Genomic DNA, 20,715 nt, shown 5'->3' with positions numbered 1-20,715 from the left:
TGGACAACATTTGTAACAGGAGAAAATATTTGCAAACTATGCATCTGACAACAGGCTAATATCCAGAATGTACAAGGAACTCAAACAACTCAACAATAAAAAAAAAATCACATGCAAAGGACAAGAAGAACAGTTTTCAAAAGAAAATATACAATTGGCCAACAACATGAAAACATGCTCAACATCAGTAATAATCAGAGAAATGCAAATGTCTGTGAAGACATGGAGAAAAGGAGACACTTATACCCTGTTGGTGGGAATGTAAATTAGTATAACTTCTATGGAAAGCAGTTCGGAGATTTCTCAAATAACTTAAAATGGAACTGCCATTCTATCCAGCAATCCCACTCCTGGGTATATACCCAAAGGAAAATATGTCATTCTATCAAAAAGATACCCGCGTGCGCGCGTGCGCGCACACACACACACACTCACACACCCCCCCCATGAAATACCGTTCAGCCATAAAAATAAATGAAATCATAAAGAAGAATGAAATCATGTCTTTTACAGTGATGTGGATGAAACTGAAGGTCCTTAAGTGAAAACTCAGTCACTTATAATCACTTATAATAGGGAGCTAAATAATGTGCACACATGGACTTAGAAAGTAGAACAGTAGATATCAGAGATTCAGAAAGGTGGGAGTGTTAGAATATGGTGAAGAATGTGAAATTATCTAATTAATACCATGTACACTATTTAGGTAATGGTTATACCAGAAGCCTGGATTTCACCACTGCAATATATCAATGTAACAAAACTGTACTTGTATCCCCTAAATCTGTAAAAATAAAATAAAAAAATAATTTCATCATGGAAAAATTACATCAAATGTATTGGAAAGTGAAACAAAGCTTAATAACATAAAAAAATTCAAATTCTATCGTTGTGGTTGCCAATTCAAAACATCAACATGCATTTTCCAATTTGAATAATAAAGAATAGAAACAATGATTCCAATGTAAAATATTAAAATCTAATTATGTGTGTAAAAGCAGAAAAGAAAAAAGAAAGAAAAATGCTTTTTTATACATAGAAATAGGTACTTTGCTATTGGTACAAGAAAAAAAACCTCAAGGAGAAATTTATGGAAGGGGAAGTATCCATGCCTGTGTATTATTATACACAATGGCCAGAAGCACAATTTGTTTACTTTTTTGCTTTTAAAACTATATCAGGGTCGGGGGCTAAGGGAGGGACAGCATTAGGAGAAATACCTAATGTAGATGATGGGGTGATGGATGCAGCAAACCACCATGGCATGTGCATGCCTATGTAACAAACCTGCACATTCTGCACATGCACCCTAGAACTTAAATAATAATAATAAACTATATCTGTTAAACATTTATTTTCAGAGATGAAAAATATTATGTGCTTATTTGCTATTTAATAGACTTAAGTTCCTCTGATACTACAATGACTTTTTTAAATGACTTAAAAATTATTATGTTTATGATCTAAAATGAATTATAGGAAGAAAGTTATGAGACTGGGAAACATGAGTCAAACGTGCGGGTGCTCTGCAGATGTCAAGTTAAAATGGAGACATGCGTTAACCTATACTAAGTTAACCCATACGAAGATGCTATTCACTTTGAAAGGCCTCTCATTCTCCAATTGCACTAAAAAGATTAATCAAACATAAAATTTCTGTACTATTTATCATGGAACCAAATACTTTGTTCCTTGAATACAATGATGGATTGATTTTATAAGTGCCTAATCTTTAAATAAGACTGTAATGGACTCACACTGCATTAAATGGCATTAGCCCAGAAGAAGAGCTGGGTAGCTTAGGAGCCATATCCTATTTTGCTTGATAGCATATATTTTATAATGATACTCTTAGGACACAATGCAAATTAAGTATTTATTAATACCTCTTTACTGCTTTCTCATGACTTCCAATATATCTAAAAATGATGCCTTATAACTCTCTAAAGTTATACTATGGAACGAGAAAGGAAGCTCATAAGACAGATAATTTGCTAAGGAATTATTATGCTATCCTGAAGGGAAGAGGGCACGGCAAAAGAAGACTATGAATATGGACTTCAGTTATAATACACACTGCCCACATGCTGGCCTAAGGAGCAATGATTCCATAACATTAAACTTTAGCATTGGCTCCACTAGTAATAGTTAACAGTGTTAACCAGGGGCATGTGCATACATGGCGTCCTGGCTTCTGAGTTGACTGGTTTTCAGTCTATTGCTTTTTGCTTGGTAACTTTAACCATCATTCTTTGCTCAATTGTAATAATTGTGTAGTATACTCAAATCATGCCCGTGGATAATCCAACATTATATGTTGTTGTTGTGCTTTTGGTTGTGTTGTTTCTTGTATATAAATATATTCATTAGAAGTTATCAAATTAGCTGACCATACCTTTGTTGGCACTTGTGTTTTGACTCTCTTCTATTGTAGTCAATTGATTGCAGTTGCTTCTATTAGAGGATAGGATGCAGATATCAGAGTTAATTATTGGGCATACCCCTTTATTATGGGTGGACTTTATCCGGTTTGCTGATAGGACATGCTATAGAAAGGCCATAGTTTTATACTGGTCAGACCAATATTTGTAATTCTGTGGTTCACAACTGTCCATTTGTATGATTTTAGAGCTGGAGAAGACTTGAGACCTACGACCATATTTTTTTGGCAATAGATCCATAAGAAAGAAGTCATTTTTCCACATTTCCAAGTGTTCTAGTTATCACCTCATGTTGTCTCCCACTTGAATAAAGTGTTCTGCATTTTGATTTTATACAGCTTAGGGAAATCAGTAAGTAATATGACCTGGTATTACGTGAGAGACATCACTTGGGCTCAGGATGTCTGTGGGCCAGAGGGTTAACTCATGTTCAAAATGAATCACACTAACTGGCATGTACTTGGCAGGATGGCACATGTTGCCATTTTCCCAGAAATAAGAATTGATGATGGACTTCATATATCCTGTAATTCCTTTTATTTCTAAGAAGTACCTGCCGTCTATAGAATTTAGTCACCTATTCATACTGGGTTCTTCCTTGGAGGGTTTGAAACATGCATCAGGGGTATTATTACTAGTCCATTGAGCCCAACTAAATCATATGGCTCCTGGTTCACATACACCCATCAAAAATTATAGGCTTAGAGAGATTGAACATTATTCCAGAAACTCATTTTAAAGAATATTATCATTCTCAGCCAATTAGCTCAGACTCTATTATATTCAGAATTGCAAACTGTTCAAATAAGAATTAAATGCATAGTAAGGTGCTAAAAAATTGTCTTCAAAATTAGTGCTTCTTTTCTGTTCCATTTCAACCTTGTCTCTATTCATTTCTACTTTATAGGTAGTAAGTAAGTTTCTACATTTAGAATTTGTTTGCAGGTAAATAAACGTTATTCATTTACTGGAAGAACTGGGGCTTTCTTTCTCCATCTCTTTCTTTCTCTCCTTCTTTCTTAGTATTGATTTTGCTTTTCTTCAACAATTTCCTATATATCCCTGGCTTATTCCAAAACGTATTATTTCTTTAAACGTTTTCATGATGAAAGATTTGCCATTTTCTCAATCAATCAGGAGCCTCTGGTTTTGGGCACTTCCACAAATATATCCTGGGAAGTCCACTGGGAAGTGTCTTAGCTGTATGTCTGAGTTATTAGTGATGAAGAATGATCTATGATACTTTGCTGTCTCTTTTACAAGATGTTCTTTTCCCCCCTACAGCTACACTTTAAATGGAAGTGCTTTCAGATGTAAAGATGTCATCAAGATTTTTCAAGGTGCATTGCAAACAATGAGTAAACACGTGTATATTCTCTTTCACTGCATTTTCGCCCAGTCATAAAACTGGGTGTATATAAACAAGAATTCATTATTTACACTGCTTGTTAGTATTGATAGAGATGCCATGAGTTCCTGCCCTTTCTTCTTCTTTATATTGAAGGGATTATCCTGCAACATTTTGAGATCTTTAAGTTGATTTCTACATGAACTCCAAGTGTGTTAATGACATTTTCAGAAAAGATGCTTTACTTAGCTGACAAGGAAAAGTACTCTGTAAGCCTTTATTTATATGTGATAAAGCAGAGTTGATAAAATAATCTTTTACTATGAACTTATCAATGCACTCTTACAGAATCCACCTATCACAAAGTAGATAATTTTGTTTTCTCTGCTTTTGTTTCAGTAGAAACTGTCAATTAAAATCAACAAATCTCTAGAAAAAGCCATAGTAAACTCGGTTTCAAACCAAGAGGGAGTCAACTAAGGTGAAGAAAATGTGAGACTCTTTATTAAGCACTTGAGCAGCACTTAAATTATAACCCTAGAGTGATACTGTTAAATCCCTATAGATTTTATAAACTATATAGGACAGCAGATGAGCAATCAGGGATTCTGGCCCAAGCACTGATAAACCCTGAATCTTCGAGCTTTGCCAAATGATTTTTTTTTCTCTTTAGTTATAAACTAGGGAAATTAATATTTTTCCCTACTCTTGCTTCACCCATGATTCTCTAAGGAATACAGAGTTAACGCTCCTTAAACATTTTGAGACACTACTGAAAGTTCTACATATGAATTATTTGCTTTACTTATTTCCCAAATGGCACAACACATATTCTTTCCCCTAAAAGAGCAGCCCTCTTGAAATTGAATAGTGCTGCATGAAACAACTATGGCATATTGATTTTTTTCTTTTGCATTTATTCAGGATGATTCCCCATTCCATAGGTTTGTGGCTTAGCTATTATACTCTCATAAAAAGAAGAACTTCTTGAATATTGAGTGAGAATTCATTTGTTCTTCTTGCCTTTTTCTCACCCTCTGCAGGGGAATTTTCAATCCATTGAGCTTTCAGAAGATGTATTGTTATACCCCACCGAGCAAGAACAGGAGACTGTGGAGGATTAAATACCAACAGTGTCCTGTTTCTGTACTAAAGACAGAATTAGCCATTGGCCTCCGCCTGATGAGTCTACAGTCTAATTAGACAGATTGATAACCCCAAGAAGGGAAACTGTAAGAATATGCATCAGCATAGTAGGTTAAAATGGAGAAAGTGGCATATTAAGATATTTTAAAAGGTAAAATTACCAAGAAACAAATTTATATTTGAAGAGGGTTTTGCAGTTTCCAAAATATTTTTGTTGCCACTTTCTTCTTTATCCTATGCTATTACTATGACCCTAGAGGTTTTCCAGGCAAGAATATCAAATACATACTTAGGTCTGAGGCATCAACAGAGTACAATACAATGTCTTGGTATTGAACTACAAGAAATATCTTACTGTAATTAATGTTTCTCATAAAACCTGAGGACCTCATTCCTTACTTAACCATCTCAGCAATGTGAGCAAAGGAAATTCATCCTTCTTTCCTTCAAGTAAAAAGATATGATATGTTTGGATTGGCATAAAAATGTCAAAGACGTTTCTGCATTCTATGTTGTCTTGAGAAAACATCAACCCTCTTCAGAACACTTCTTAGGTAACACTACATTCTTTCATCTGTCACAGGCTTGAAACAAAACAAGGGTCCTAAAGCACTTACCTGGGGGAGATAGTTTGGAATTTGGAGCCTCAGAGACCAGCCCTGGGATTCTACTTCATTACACTTAGTCTAAGTAGTTAGGTTTATTTTTTATGGTCATATTTTTTTCCTAGAATCTGGTTTCATTTTAACCTCAAACATCATGTGAAATCTTCTTGCAAATCTAAAACTGTACTTAATTTGGTAATGTAAATGACATACAAATTACTGCATAGTTCTTATTCTGAGGAGTTTTGAAACACATTTAACTTAGTACTTCTCAACAACAAAAGATACTCACTTATTGATTAAGAATGTGAAGTGACTTCTGGATATATTTGCTGGCTTTTTTCCTCTGATATCAGTAAAGGTAGGGAGCAAAACAAAGGTAGCAAGGAAATAAACCCATGCTGGCATGAAATTCTATACATTCTGTGTTTTGATCTTGACATTTTCTTTTTAACTAACCAGAGTGTTTGGATATACATACAGACAAGGGTATATTAGTAAAAATGGTATGGAATTTTATCTCTTATCTAAAACTTTACCTCAGTGTCCATTTTTATTAATTAAAAAATGGAAAATAATTGCAATGCACACACACACTTTCCCTCAGCCCATTTTTATTAATAAAAAATGGAACAAAATAATTGTCTCTCACTCACACACACATGCACGCTACACTTTAGAAGCCTGACTGAGGGGAAAAAAAACCCAGAAGGCTGGTGGAGGGTGAGAATTATATCAGACATTAGAGATTGGACTAAGAAATCAGAGCCTGAGAGGCAATTACTGAGACGGGGATTAAACCTCGAGTTTAGTGGAGTTGACTGTTCTCCTGGAAGGCAGAACAGCACAGCATTCAAGAAGGGTTTGGATCCCAGGCTTATTTCATGCTGGTGGTGTGACATTGAGCTTGTTTCTTAACTTTCCTGAACTTCAGTTCTTTATTTTTAAAATAAACATAATTATACCTATCCTACAGGGTTATCATAAAAATTAAATCAGATATTATATATTAAGAACTTGTCACAGTGTCATTAAACTCTCAATGAATGATGATGATGATGATGATTATTAGTTAGACAACCTATTTCATTGTAAGGTAGCTCTGTTATTAAGCTATTTTTTTTAAAAAATAACAAATCTGGCTGGGTGCAGTGGCTCATGCCTGTAATCCCAGCACTTTGGGAGGCTGAGACAGGTGGCCCACCTAAGGTCAGGAGTTAGAGACCAGCCTGGGCAACATGGTGAAACCCCATCTCTATAAATAAAAATACAAAAATTAGCTGGGCATGGTGGTGGGCACTTGTAATCCCAGCTACTTAGGAGGCTGAGGTAGGAGAATTGCTTCAACCTGGTAGGCGGAGGTTGTGGTAAGCCAAGATTGCGCCATTGCACTCCAGCCTGGGTGACAGAGCAGAACTCCATCTCAAAGACCAATGGAACACAACAGAGGCCTCAGAAATAATAGTACACATCTACAACCAACTGATCTTTGACAAATCTGACAAAAACAAGCAATGTGGAAAGGATTCCCTGTTTAATAAATGGTGTTGGGAAAACTGGCTAGACATATGCAGAAAACTGAAACTGGACCCCTTCCTTATAACTTATACAAAAATTAACTCCAGATAGATTAAAAATGTAAACATAAGACCTGAAACCATAAAAGCCCTAGAAGAAAACCTAGGCAATACCATTTAGGACATAGACATGGGTAAGGACTTCATGACTAAAACATCAAAAGCAATGGCAACAAAAGCCAAAATACACAAATAGGATCTAATTAAATTTAAGAGCTTTGTAGAGCAAAAGAAACTATCATTAGAGTGAACTAGCAACCAACAGAATGGGAAAAAATTTTGCAATCTACCTATCTGACAAAGGGCTAATATCCAGATTCTACAAAGAACTTAAACTCATATACAAGAAAAAAACAACACTGTCAAAAAGTGGGTGAAGGATAAGAACAGACACTTCTCAAAAGAAGACATTTATGCACCCAACTAACATGAAAAAAGGCTCATCATCACTGGTCATTAGATAAATGCAAATCAAAACCACAATGAGATACCATCTCATGCCAGTTAGAATGGCAATTATTAAAAAAATCAGGAGACAACAGATGCTGGAGAAGATGTGGAGAAATAAGAACACTTTTACACTGTTGGTGGGAGTATAAATTAATTCAACCTTTGTGGAAGACAGTGTGGTGATTCCTCAAGGATCCAGAGCTAGGAATACCATCTGACCCAGCAATCCTATTACTAGGTATATACCCAAAAGATTATAAATCATTCTGTCATAAAGATACATGTACACATATGTTGATTGCAGCACTGTTCACAATAGCAAAGACTTGGAACCAACCCAAATACCCATCAATGATAGACTGGATAAAGCAGATGTGGCACATGTACACCAAGGAATACTATGTAGCCATAAAAAAGGATGAGTCATGTCCTCTGCAGGGCCATGGATGAAGCTGGAAACCATCATTCTCAGCAAACTGACACAAGAACAGAAAACCAAACACCACATGTTCTCACTCATAAGTGGGTGTTGAACAATGAGAACACATGGACACAGGGAGGGGAACATCACACAATGGGACTTGTTGGGGGGTTGTGGGGGGCTAGAGGAGGGATAACAGGGGGTGGGGGGATTGGGGAGGGATAGCATCAGGAGAAATACCTAATGTAGATGACAGAGTGACTGATGCAGCAAACCACCATGGCACACGTATACCTAGGTAATGAACCTGTATGTTCTGCACATGTATCCCAGAACTTAGAGTATATTAAAAAATAAAAAAAAAAAGGATCGAAATCTGTCTCTCTATAGCTGTCATCTCTTTGTGATTGCTCTCGCTTCTGAGAAACTCCAAAATAACTGATTTAAAGAATGGCTGCTCCACCTTCCTTTTGGCAGTGATTCCATGTCTGAAGCACTTTGCATTCTTATGTTGTAGACTTCAGCATATATTCTTATTATCCCACTATACCCCTAACAGTATTGGCTACATGAATCCTATTGCTATCATTACTTCCTGAAAAGAGCCAAAAAGGGAATCATAAAACACTCAACAAAGAAAATATAGCTATGAAATTGAGAACTGATTTGTCTTTGATGGGAGACAGTTTACAGATGCTGAATCTTCCAGACAAACTTTATAGCCTTGTTCACATACCACCTAACCTAGCCTTATTCCTTATGACTTAAGAGATATTAAAGCACCTTAATTAGTTAAAGCAATGTAATGGCTGCTCCTTATTTTAGTACTATAGTCTACCTAGTTGCTCTAGCTTTATACTCAAATGAGCAAACAAACTTGACTCTTTCTCTACTCTTCTCTTCTATGCAGACAAGAGGAACACTGATTCTGCTGTCCAGATATTCGTCCTTTCATTCTTCTTTCTCTTCTCATGGTTGTTAGAGCTGAGGCTTCCAATAGGGAGATGACCAGCATACAGCAAACTAGCAGCCAAGGAACCAATGCACGAAGAACCAGAACCCCACTCTCATCCTGCCCTGTGATCGCCTGCTGCTTCCCGCTGATCCAACCCAAGTGGAAGCCATAGGGCAAGGGAGACCATTGGTGTAGTGAATAAAGAGAACTAGAAGGGATAAGTCTGGAAAGGAAAATGAAATTGATCCCACACATTTCTTAACTTCTTTTGTGAATTCTATTTCTTTCTCTCTCCAGAGGTATCTTTTGATCCGTTTGACCAAAATCATTTTGAATGTTGCATGTTTGATCATGTTGCTCCCCTTTTATAACCCTTCCATTCCTCTTAAGTATGCTTTATAGTTCCCTCCTGATCAACCTCCTAGCAGCCTTTCACCTTAACTTCTGTTTCCACTTTCCTTCTCTGTTTTCTCCTAGGCTCCAGGTACAACAGACAAGCGGATGATTCTCCATGTCTCCCAGATTTAGAGACTCCCAAGGACCACACTGCTTTCATCTTATAAGAAGAGATCCTACCTGACACAGCTCCTGGCTCATAGTAAATGCTCCACATGTGCCTGCTGAATGAATGGATGTCTGCAGTTTTGCACACAATGTTCTCTAAACCTGGAATGCCTAATAAATTCTTAATTTCCCTTCAGTCTCTGAATTACACTTCTGTGAAATCCAACCTGATCGCTCCCCATGACATCTCTTCTGATGAGAGACTCATTCCTCTGTCCTTGCTCTGCAATCTGTACTCTTTTAGCTTATCTCCATGTGCTGTTTTAAATTGCTCATATTCCTCCATGGCTTTACCATGGTTTTACGACACTGTACATTCCTTTAAGGCAGAGACTGGTATTATTCATCCACAGATCCCCAGGACCTGAAAGGATTCCTGATGCATAGTGGGTACTCAATGTACATGCAATCTGTTTACCAAGGAAAATGGACTTGATCCCATACCTTTCTTCTTCTCTGGCTTCTGTTTGTTTCAGAAAGACAGAAGGGGAAGTGGAGGAGGTATAAAAATATAAAGTAGCTTTTTTTTTTTACCAATTACTACTTTCATTTGTTTTTCTCATTTCTTAATGATATCTTGGGAAGATTATTAACTTTTAAGTAACTTTTTGCTATAATGCATCCAGTCTCATTAAAGCCTCAACATCAAACTTGATTTAAATCACTTTCCTTCCTCCTCCATGGAGAGGTATGGTCTACTTCTGAATCACTGCCTCTTCCCTTGTTCATTCTTCAAGGTCTAGTTCTTCCAGTGTATTAGGGGCATAGAGGAAACCACCCCCCGCTTGCCTTAATTTAACTGGTTGCAATTGTACTCTTTTTTGTGTGGATTGTGGCTGCTGGTCTGGCGAATGGTAAATGGCTGTTGAAGTGGCAAGCATGCAGTGGCTGGCTCTTTTGTGGGATGGATCTCTGCATTCATCCTCCAGCCAGTGTAATATTTGGCTCAAGCTTGACCTCTTTCACCTCTGTCAGCTCCTGCCACATTGGAGCACTGCCCAGCCTGTTGATGCTGAGTGTTCCTTGCCCAGAAGGCAGCTCTCTTGAGTGGAGGATAGAAGACAGCTGGCTCAAGTCAGGCTCTATTCTCCATGGTCACTTCAACCATAGAAATCTCACATAGCCTTGTCATGCCAAATACTCAGTGGCAATGCCTTCATTGCCATGTCTTCTCTCACTCCTGCCATCTCCCTCCAGTTCACTTCTTTTCTGTTATGACTGGTAAAGGGAGTGAGTTCACTGTCTGAGCAGATGTCCAATTTGGAAACCTGATCTCCAACTTCCATTCTTACTGGCTACCCCAGTTTCAGTGAGTGATTCTCCTGTAGTCTCCCCTTCCTTTTTCATGTGGATGGTTGTGTTACTTCTCAAACACAAATCCCACAGAAGAAAAACTACCCTGAAGATTGTCTTCCCATCTTCAGCATCTATTTACGGGGGTCAGGGTGAGAGGAGAGGGTGTGATTATAGCAGGGGGGCCCCACAGTAGAACGGAGGTAGGTTTGTGGGCCCTGGAGTCAATTCTATGAAAAAATCACTCAATATCCCGATAAGGTTTGCTCAATAAATGAACAAGCAAGTAGATATATCTATCTTGAATAGTTGGTAATAGATGAAAATACTGATGCTGTGCAATAAGGGGCTAGGTAGATTGTAAAACAGAACAAGATTATTCGATGACAGAAATCAGATGTAAGCCCTGGACTTCCGACTCAGGGCTAAGTGCCCCAGCCTGCCATCTGTGTATAACCTCTGCTTGTCTCAGCAAGGCATGTAGTCATAACATTAATTAATAATGCCACTCCACACATCAATAAGAGCCTTGGAAATTTACCACAAAAAGTCAGTTTTGTATTTTTTAGAATTTGCAGCTCTGAATAGGGAGGAAAATGTCATTTCTGCCAGAGGCACAGCATCTTGTTCTGCTCTTACGTAAACTCACTGTCAGGCAATCCTAGAAACTGCTTCCACTTGCCTGTGGGCAAAATGTCTCCTTTTCATAGAAAAATGTCACCTTTTCTTGAGGAAATGGCAGGTAGTTATTATATTTTTTTTTCAAAGGAAAAATGACCTTTGCATTTTTGTTAAAAGAAAACCCAACCCGTCAAGGACTTAGGCCTTGATGAAAACACTAAAAACAATTTCTTATCTTTTACTTTGTACTTGAGGTTCTACTTTGTACATTTTGAGATTACACCTGTCACCACTGGTAGTCTGTAGGCAAATGTCAATGACCAGAAAATCCTGGCATCTTGTTTTCCACAATGTTCACTGCATGCAGGAACCAATGCTTGTATCTCCAGCTCTTGTTGCTCCCAGCTCTCTCTCTCTCTCTCTCTCTCTCTGTGTGTTACTTTAATCTCATTACTTTATCACATCAAAGCCTTTATGTCCCAATCCTGGATCACAATCTTATGCAAATCCATGAAAGACTCCTCTGAAAAGAATGCCAATGTCGCTACATTGCTTATCATTGTGCTTAAAATTATGTTCAATATTTTGTATTAAATTTCAAGATGTGGCAATCTGTCATTTTTTTCATACCAAATATATTTTTTCGTTATTTCATGAGGACACAGGAGAAGATATATCCAGTATTCTTTCCCACTGCTCCCCATAGTCAGAAAAGAAAATACAAAAGAAATACAACAAAGAAGAGGAGTGAAAACATTAGGACCCAACACTTTAAAACAAAGAGAGCAGGAAGATAAAGGTGATGATTTGAAGAAAAACAGTCCTAGATTATTAACCTTGGCTTCACAAAACAAAGTTCCCACTTCTTTTGTTAATATGTCATAAATGTGATAGAATTTTTTCCTTTTGACAACAGGTCTTGCCATTTTAAAAAAAGCAAAATTTACCTTTATGAGTTAGATTTTCCAACAAAGTAGTAAGTTAGATGATGACACTCAAGATTTGCCATGTGTACTCTTGTCAGTTCATGCAAACCCTCAGCTGGAGCATATGAGAGGCACATTAATTACATTGGATATAGGAATAATGTTTCTGCAGCTGCAGCAGTTTTGATATTTGCAGACTCCAGTGCACTCCATCTGTAATTTCACTGGCAGCTTGCAAAAACCAGCAGAATCACACTTATACAAAGGTCTCCATGGTAATTTGTCTCCTATTGACTTCAATGAAGTCTCTTCATTCAGAATACTAAGGGATTCATAATTGTGAACTACGATCTATGACTTAGCTAAAGAAAATGAAAGACACGTTTCTTGCTTCTTCTCACTTATGTTCCACATACCTATGGATGATGATATATATGTGCATATCTACACAATTAAACCATTCACTGAGCATTTGCAAACCCACATGACAAGCTGTAGGAATAAGCCCCAATATCCTAAACAGATATTTAATTCAAGGAGTATTATTTCTCTTAGCAGAAACGTTTACCTTTCCTTATGCATGTTCCAACTATCTTACCCTCCTCAGACTTTTCTGTTTGCTATGATTCAGAATTATTTGCTTTTATTTTTGTAGTGGGTAACCATATGAAAAATGGTTTATTAGAGAGTCTGTTATTAAACAGATAAAGATTAGTTTGCTGACTTCACCAAAACATGCCTAGCAAAAAGAGATGAGCCTTCTATGGCAAACTTACATGGCACACTTACATGGCACCTAGCCCAACTTCGGTGTCAGATAATACATACAAAATGGGGTGAAATGTCCCTATTTCAGCTGCCAGTCTACCAAGAGAATGGTTGTCAACATGACACCACAATTCTGAAAATTTTCTGATACCTCTATTAAGTCTAAAATGATTTAAAGAAGCAAGAGGTGTCTTTAAATGTTCGATGCAGAATCATTTTTTCTCCAGCATCCAAAGGGCTAACATCTGAAGAGTTCATAAGATCTTCTCATGTATCTATTACTCCTGGACTATTACAGCTTTTTATTTATTGGAAGACAGTCTAATGGAGATTCACAATAGCTACCATGTCCAAGAGATTCCATGTTCCATGACCTAAGTATTTTATATATAATAACTCATCTGGTGAGATGTTTGGTTAAACTAGACTAATAAAAGCTTTAAATAATTCTGTTAGGAGAACATAATCATAGAAGAATCTATGATTATTATAGCATATCTTATGCCTCTATAGTAATCCATGTCAGACTAGTGCTGCATAGAAAGATTCATTCACTTATTTAATCAACAAGTTGAAGAAATATTGGTCATATATGTCTTGAAGTCAGTCTTGGGGATTTATTAATGATCAATCAGACACAGGTTGTGATCTCAATGAGCTTACAGTCAGGTTGGGGAGGCAGGGGCAGGCAAATAAGAGTTTACAATTCAGCTGAGGGAAAAGCAGATAAAAATAAGCATCGTTCATAAAAAGCAGATTGTTTCCTGATGAACCAAAGGCTCAGTTCAGAGACAGGGCAGTAGGAACTGAATGAATTTGACATTGTCTATAAAAATGTGTATAGTGCATATATATGTACGTGCGCGCGCGCGCGTGCACACACACACACACACACACACAGCATAGAATACAGAAGACTATGCAGCCATAAAAATAATGAAATAATGTCCTTTTCAGCAACATGGATGCAGCTGGAGGTCATTGTCCTAAGTGAATTAACACGAGAACAAAAAACCAAATACTGCATATTTTTACTTATAAGTGGAAGTAAATATTGGGTACCCATGGTTGTAAAGATGGAAACAACAAACACAAGGGAATACAAGCATGGGGAGGGTCGGGGCAAGGGCTGAGAAACTACCTACTGTGTACAATGCCCCATACCTGGTGACAGGATCCAGCATACCCCAAACCTCAGCGTCATGCAATATATCTGTGTAACAGATCTGCACATGTACCGCTGAATCTCAAAGTTGAAATTATATATAAAAATAATGCAGATGGCAGAATCTGGTACATCTTTCATCTAGTTGTATCATTGTGGTTCACTAATAAAGCAAAGGAATTGGTGATTTGGGACCTACACTTAAAAAGCTAGAGTGATGAAAACTGCTTAAATGCACTGAGTTAATGCTTTTAGTTTGAATTTATCTTAAGCTAAACACCTCTCAGTAATATACTCATAGCCAACCATCTCCTCCTAGTATTAAATATAAAAAGATGACGTTAACCCCATATTTTCCAGACCATTTCTATTTTATTTAAATAACAGGCTTTCAGATGTTTTAAAATGCCAATTTCATACTCAGTAATGTACTCTGGTACTCTAACATTCCTGGTGTTATAATGTCTAGGACCATTATGAGCTCTGCTGTGAGGCTGAGTAGAGGCCCCACTTACTTTTTCCTTTAGCTCCTCAGAGGGCCAGTGAGCCTTAGTGCAAATTAAATATTTTGTGTAGAATAACTTAAAATATTACTAATAAATGTACATTTAAGTGCATTGACTTTCGTGACTTTAATAGGTAAAATCGTCATGAACATCATATCTCAATTACTTGTGACTTATCCAAATGGATACCAATACTGAAACTGGAAAAAACTGTAAAGTAGCACACCTTGCTACATCTGCACTAAAATGATAGTAAAGTTCTTAATCCTCGGGGAGAGATGAGAACCTAGGATAAGATTTGTATAGTTACCCCTTCTTAAGTGAGGTTTTATCAGAATGTGATTTTAAATGAAGAGGGAATAAAGAGAACTGTGCAAGGCAAAAAGAAGAGAAAAGACAAAAATGAGAACAAAGAGGAACCACAATAGCATTTGGGTTACAAAGACCTCTTTTTAAAACTCAATGTGTTGCTGGAGCATAGCATGTCATTAAGCATTGGTGCAATAACATTGTTTTTAATCCCCAAGTGGTTTTGGTCTGTAGCCAAATTCAAGCACTTTTCCAGGTGTGACATCTGGATCACATATGTGTCATTATAAAAGGAGAGTAGTGGCTAGAAAGAGATCAGCGCTGCTCTCACCCTCACTGTGAGATGTCCTGTTACTGAGCTGAGAAATACATTACTAGCAGTGGAGATATTAGATATTTGAACAAAATGAAATTTTGAAAGTAGGTGTGTTTACAAAGAACCAAGAGTAAATATATTGATGCACTAACAAAGTTTATTTTTTTCTACCAAAGATACTAGTATTGGCCAACTGCCTAGAAATTTATTTTCTGGCTTTTAAAGAGACCGAAATGTTTTCATTAGCACCCAAAGTTCATAAATGTCTAAATGGGCAAAATGATGTTATATCATGAGATTTTTAGAAAATTATCTAAATGAATGTATGAATATTTTGCTAGATTAAAACTTTTTTTTTTTTAAACTGAATTCCTACAACTACTTCCTTTATTTTTATTAGAAAGATAAAGCTAGAGACCTGGTGGTTTTACTGCTTATAATATCTGGATGTGGTATTATGATTCACTATTATTTATTGCTAGAACTACAGAGAACTGAAAGGAAAAAATTATCAACACTCTGTACCAGCAAGATTGCGAGAAGGCAGGGTGCCCATAAAAGTGAAAGGTGCTTTTCTCAGGGGAGTTTGTGCAAACTCAGAGAACTCTGAAATAAAGCAGCCACAAGAAGCATACTGCAGTAGATAAAGATTACTAAAAGCTTTTTGCTACTTCTCCACCGAAAGATTTCCCTTTCCTTGAATCCAGGCTGACCTATGACTTGCTCTGATCAAAAGAAATAGAAAAACTGCATTTCTCTGATGAGTTCATTTGCTTCTAGGAATTGACAGACCACCTAAATGATTGACATCACCTAAATCAATGGAGTAGAGTGAAAGTGATGCTCTTCAGGATCCAGGCTAGGCCTTAAGAGGCATTACAGCCTTCCCTTTTGTTTTCTGGTTACCCTAAGCTACCTTGTTTTTGAGACTGTAGAGAGATACCTGGCAAGATCCCAGGTGTCACAACCTTCCCAGCGAAGGCATCAAGTGTGAGTAAGGCATCTTGTGCATCCTAGCCACAGGAGAGCTTCATATGACTGCACCTGGGTGATGAGTCCTGAAGTAAGTCTAGTAGAAGAGAACCACCCACCTGATCCTAGGTGAGATTGCAGAATCATGAGCTGATGATCTAGTGTTCTTTTACATCATTCGAGTTTGTTAGGCAGAAATAGAAAACTAAACAAGTACGTTAAAAACGTAGAAATGTTACATTTCTCTGATTACTTCATTTGCTTCTGGCAATTGACAGACCACCTAAATAATTTATACTACCTAAATGTGAACACTTGGATGTGACAAAGTGTTCTGGCTGGCTGTTTCACTAAGGATGGAAGGCTGGATAAAAGGCTGGCTGTTTCACTAAGACTTTTTAAATAGGGCAGTTGTGGGGAGAGCCCACCTCAGCATGTGCTCTGGTTTCAAAAGGAAGCCTGCTCTGGATATAGGTTGGTTATGAAGTGGTGGAAAAACAAGCCAGAAAACATTTTCAAATGACTTCTTAGGCTTTCTTGCAGCTCCTTCTCAGGGAATGTTTAATGAGCAACCAGGAAATTTTAGTAAACTGCTAAGGAGCTTAGAATGGTTAAGAAAGGCCAAAGAACACTGGGCTGGGGTGGAGTGGGGAATTGCTGGGTGACTAACAGCTGGAAAATCAATATGGAATGGCCAGCACTAAGAAGAGAGGCAGTAACTGCTCCTGTAAGAGCAGGCCCATCACCATCCACACGGGTCTCAGGTTAATCTTCACTCTTCCTAAGAGATAAAAGGGTAAACAAGATTTCAGATAACAATGCTATGGGATAGAGTATCCTGAAACGGTGCCAAAACCCCTCAAAGTGAGAAACTGCTCATACTCCAATCACTTAGACTTATTTCTAGAACCCACTTAATGTGACTGATATGAAAGATAAAGCAAGGATTGGGTTCTTTTTTATTGGATAGAAACCCTTAGTCTCCACCCCAAAAGTTAATCCCCACTTACTCACAAACACTCCTTCCAAGCAGTTCTGAGCATAGGCTTGGATGGGAGAGGGGGAGGATAGGATGGAGAGTGTTTGCAAAGCTGTACAGTAGGTGAGAAAGGAATCTTCTTGCTACTACTACAGGCAGTCATTCTCATACTCCAATGGGCATATCATGCGAATATCGAAGACTTTTGGTTCAAGATAACAGATTGAACACACATCTTTCTCTTTAACAAGAACTTTAAAATAGACAAACCCAGAGCAGTGAGGAAACCCCGAGAAAGACTGTTATAAGACAAGACAATGCAAGAGAAATCTGGAATATGGAATGTCAATAAAGGCATGACAACAGAGGTATCACGGCTTTGGAAAGTATATTCCAGAGCAGGGACTGGCAAACTGAGACCCATGAGGCAAAACCTGCTACCACCTGTTTTTGTCATAAAGTTTTATTGGGACACAGCCATACCCACTGGTTTGCATGTTGTCTAGGGCTGCTTTCACCATAGCAGGGTTGAACAGTTGTAACAGAGACCATCGGGTCTGCAAAACCTAAAATGTTTTACCTAAGTATTTACTAACATTTGACCCTTTACAGAGTTTGCTCAGTTTGGTTCTGGTGTCTTCTTGGCTGGGAGGGAAGTATGGACAGGAAGGACTCTCAGTTGCTCCACAGAATCCCAGAAGGGCCAGGGATTTGGAAACATTTGATGTGAGTATATGGAGGATCTGCTGGCCATTTGCCTGCATGCAGGACTCCCACTACACAGCCAAGTCAGAGAATGAGGGTGTCTCCAAAACAGAAAGAAAAAAGCCCCATAAAACAGATTATTCTGTCCCTGCTTCATAACCCTAAAAATATTTCATATTCTGTCCCTGCTTCATAACCCTAAAAAAAAAATCTGACTAGTCTTCGAGCTCTGCCACAAATGTTGGACTCCCAAGTAGCTTTACAGGATTTCACACTTAAATATGGAAATCTGGAATCATTAGACATGTGAACACCACACTCTAGTAAAATAAAGACATGTGAGAAAAAGAGGATATGGATAGGAATAACAGTGGACTGTGTTTGGGAAAGATATAATGCCAAGGCCCTAAGTGTCAGCCGTGTAACCACCCTACTAGACAGGGGTAGGACGACAAAAAATGACCAGAAGAAAAAAAGATCCTCCATAGTACCTAATACGATGACACTTTTGGGGAAAAATATGAATATTTTAAGGAAGATATTGCAATAAAGAAAGAGTATAAAACCCCACAAAGATGTTTAAGGGAAACAATATGTTTATGGTACATTACTGGGCTCAGTGAAAAATGTACAAAGCCATAATAATTCAAACACTACGCAAATTTCACTAAAATTAGTTGTAAAACTCCATTGGGAGGATGTAGGAGGGTTACAAGATGCTAAAGCTTCATTTCTTTCTAAAAGAAAGTAAATAAAGGTCACGTCTAAACTGTTAAATCAAGACAACTGTATAAGCATATTCACTGGAATTGTGAAGGTAGCTACCAAAAGAAATATCTAAAAGAATATAAACGAATCCATTGTCTCTGGGATATAGGTCTAGAGGGTGGGAAGGGAGAGGATGGAGACAGTTTAAGCATTATACATGTTAATTCTTTTTTATTTACCATGCACATGTATTGCTTCAACTATATATATATATATGCATATTGTTGAACACTACTTCTAGAAATCTGGAATCAGTAGGTCTAGGGGCACAGGAATTTGTATTTTTTTTTGCCAATCAGTTTGAGCTTTATGAGGTTGCTCAGGTTAGCCTTGAACTGATGACCTCGCCTTCGCGAGCGCCATGACCTCCGGCGGGAGCCACTTTGTACCCCCAGGAATTTGTATTTTTAAAAAGCTTTCCAAGTGGTTCTGACAAAGTTAATCTTGTGCCCTTACTTTCAGAAGCACAGATACAGAGGTAGCAGCCAGTAAAAGAGCAGTAACATCTATCTGCTCAAGTGGAGAAGTGCCAGGGTCTAAGGAATTCTAGGATTGGCTGAGCATGGTGGCTCAGAACTGTAATCTCGGCATTTTGGGAGGCTGAGGCAGGAGCCTTGCTTCAGGCCGGGAGTTTGAGAACAGCCTAGACAACAAAGTGACCCCTTGTCTCTATAGAAATTTCAAAGAAATTATCCAGGCATGGTGGTACAAGCATGTGGTCCCAGCTACTTGGGAGGCTGAGGCAGGAGGATGGCTTGAGCCCAGGAGCTGGAGGCTGCAGTGAGCAATGATTGTGCCTGGGTGACAGAGTGAGACTTTGTCAAGAAGAAGATGATGAAAAGCAAGAAGAAAGAAGAGAGAAGAAACAAGAAGAAGAAAAAAGAAAAGAAGAAGAGGAAGATGAAGAATGCTAAAATGCTCGCATGTTTTTCTCTCAGGATACTTTCTTGTGATTTTTATTAATAAGATGGATAAATACTAAAAGAGGCAAATAAAAATGAACAGGCTGTGAGTTACTTCATAATTCAACCCCTGCTTACAGAAGCACTTCATGAAGGTTAGCTCTCTTCTCTCTTGTATATATTGCAAACCACAAGCTTTGATTCAAAAACTAGCCTGGGGAAAAGCACAAAACATCATGTAAAGACAGAAGCTTTTAACTGAAGGATGTTAGATAAATAAATATTTTTCAGACTCTGTGGTTTCTGTGTAAGCCACGTTACATCAAACTTCATTTTAAAAATACTTTAAAGAATTTAATCAGGGTCTCTGGTGTTTACAAACGATTGCTGGGATGTGTAGAATACTTAATAATCAGAATTCAGAGGGTTTCTGGGCACTATGGTAATTCTTTCTAAGAAACCTTCTGGAACATCATAGGACCATTGGGATTAGTTCAAATAGTTATCAAAAAGCAGCCAAAGGCACACCGCCCTCATTTTCCTCTGTTCTCCATCCCTTCCCAGGAGTCAGTGCTGACTAAGAAAGAAATCATTCCCAACTCTACCCTTGTTTCTCTTGTACAGGGCCCTGGGTCAAATTTTTTGATACAGTGGATTTTCCTTTGTGCCTATACAAACTACTGACATCTCTTTGCCTAAATGAGAGATCACCTAGAGCTGGAGAAGTTGATTAAAATATTTTCATGTTTATTTCAATGTCAAAAGAGACTGCTTACCTTTTAAATACCAATGACTTATCCTTTATATCTGTAGTATCTATTATTTAATTTTGGAGGTTCACTGGATATATAAAGTCATAGTAAAAAAGAATATTAATTTTGTCTTTTCCATGTACTTGTCTTTTAAATTTGATCCAGAAACTGAAAAACTGGTTTGTTTGTGCTTCAGTGGTCAGCTACATTGTCCAATTAGCATTGA

General features: G+C 37.7%; 1 protein-coding gene and 1 long non-coding RNA gene across 47 annotated transcripts in view; one reads left to right on the top strand and one right to left on the bottom strand.

Annotated features, from left to right (window-relative positions):
- The window catches only part of LOC144578385 (uncharacterized), a 285,723-nt gene extending 275,823 nt beyond the window's left edge, over window positions 1-9,900 (top strand). For both annotated transcript variants that reach the window (XR_013524050.1, XR_013524049.1), the window contains exon 5: window positions 9,421-9,900. This is a non-coding gene — a long non-coding RNA (uncharacterized LOC144578385). The remainder of the gene's footprint in view (window positions 1-9,420) is intronic.
- Window positions 1-20,715, bottom strand: part of MAGI2 (membrane associated guanylate kinase, WW and PDZ domain containing 2) — a 1,508,583-nt gene that overhangs the window by 299,350 nt on the left and 1,188,518 nt on the right. The window lies entirely within an intron of this gene.

Source organism: Callithrix jacchus, chromosome 11 (assembly GCF_049354715.1).
Source record: "Callithrix jacchus isolate 240 chromosome 11, calJac240_pri, whole genome shotgun sequence".
Taxonomy (NCBI): Eukaryota; Metazoa; Chordata; class Mammalia; order Primates; family Cebidae; genus Callithrix; species Callithrix jacchus.
The sequence above is the reverse complement of the archived record's forward strand: the minus strand, read 5'-3'. Positions and strand labels throughout refer to the sequence as shown.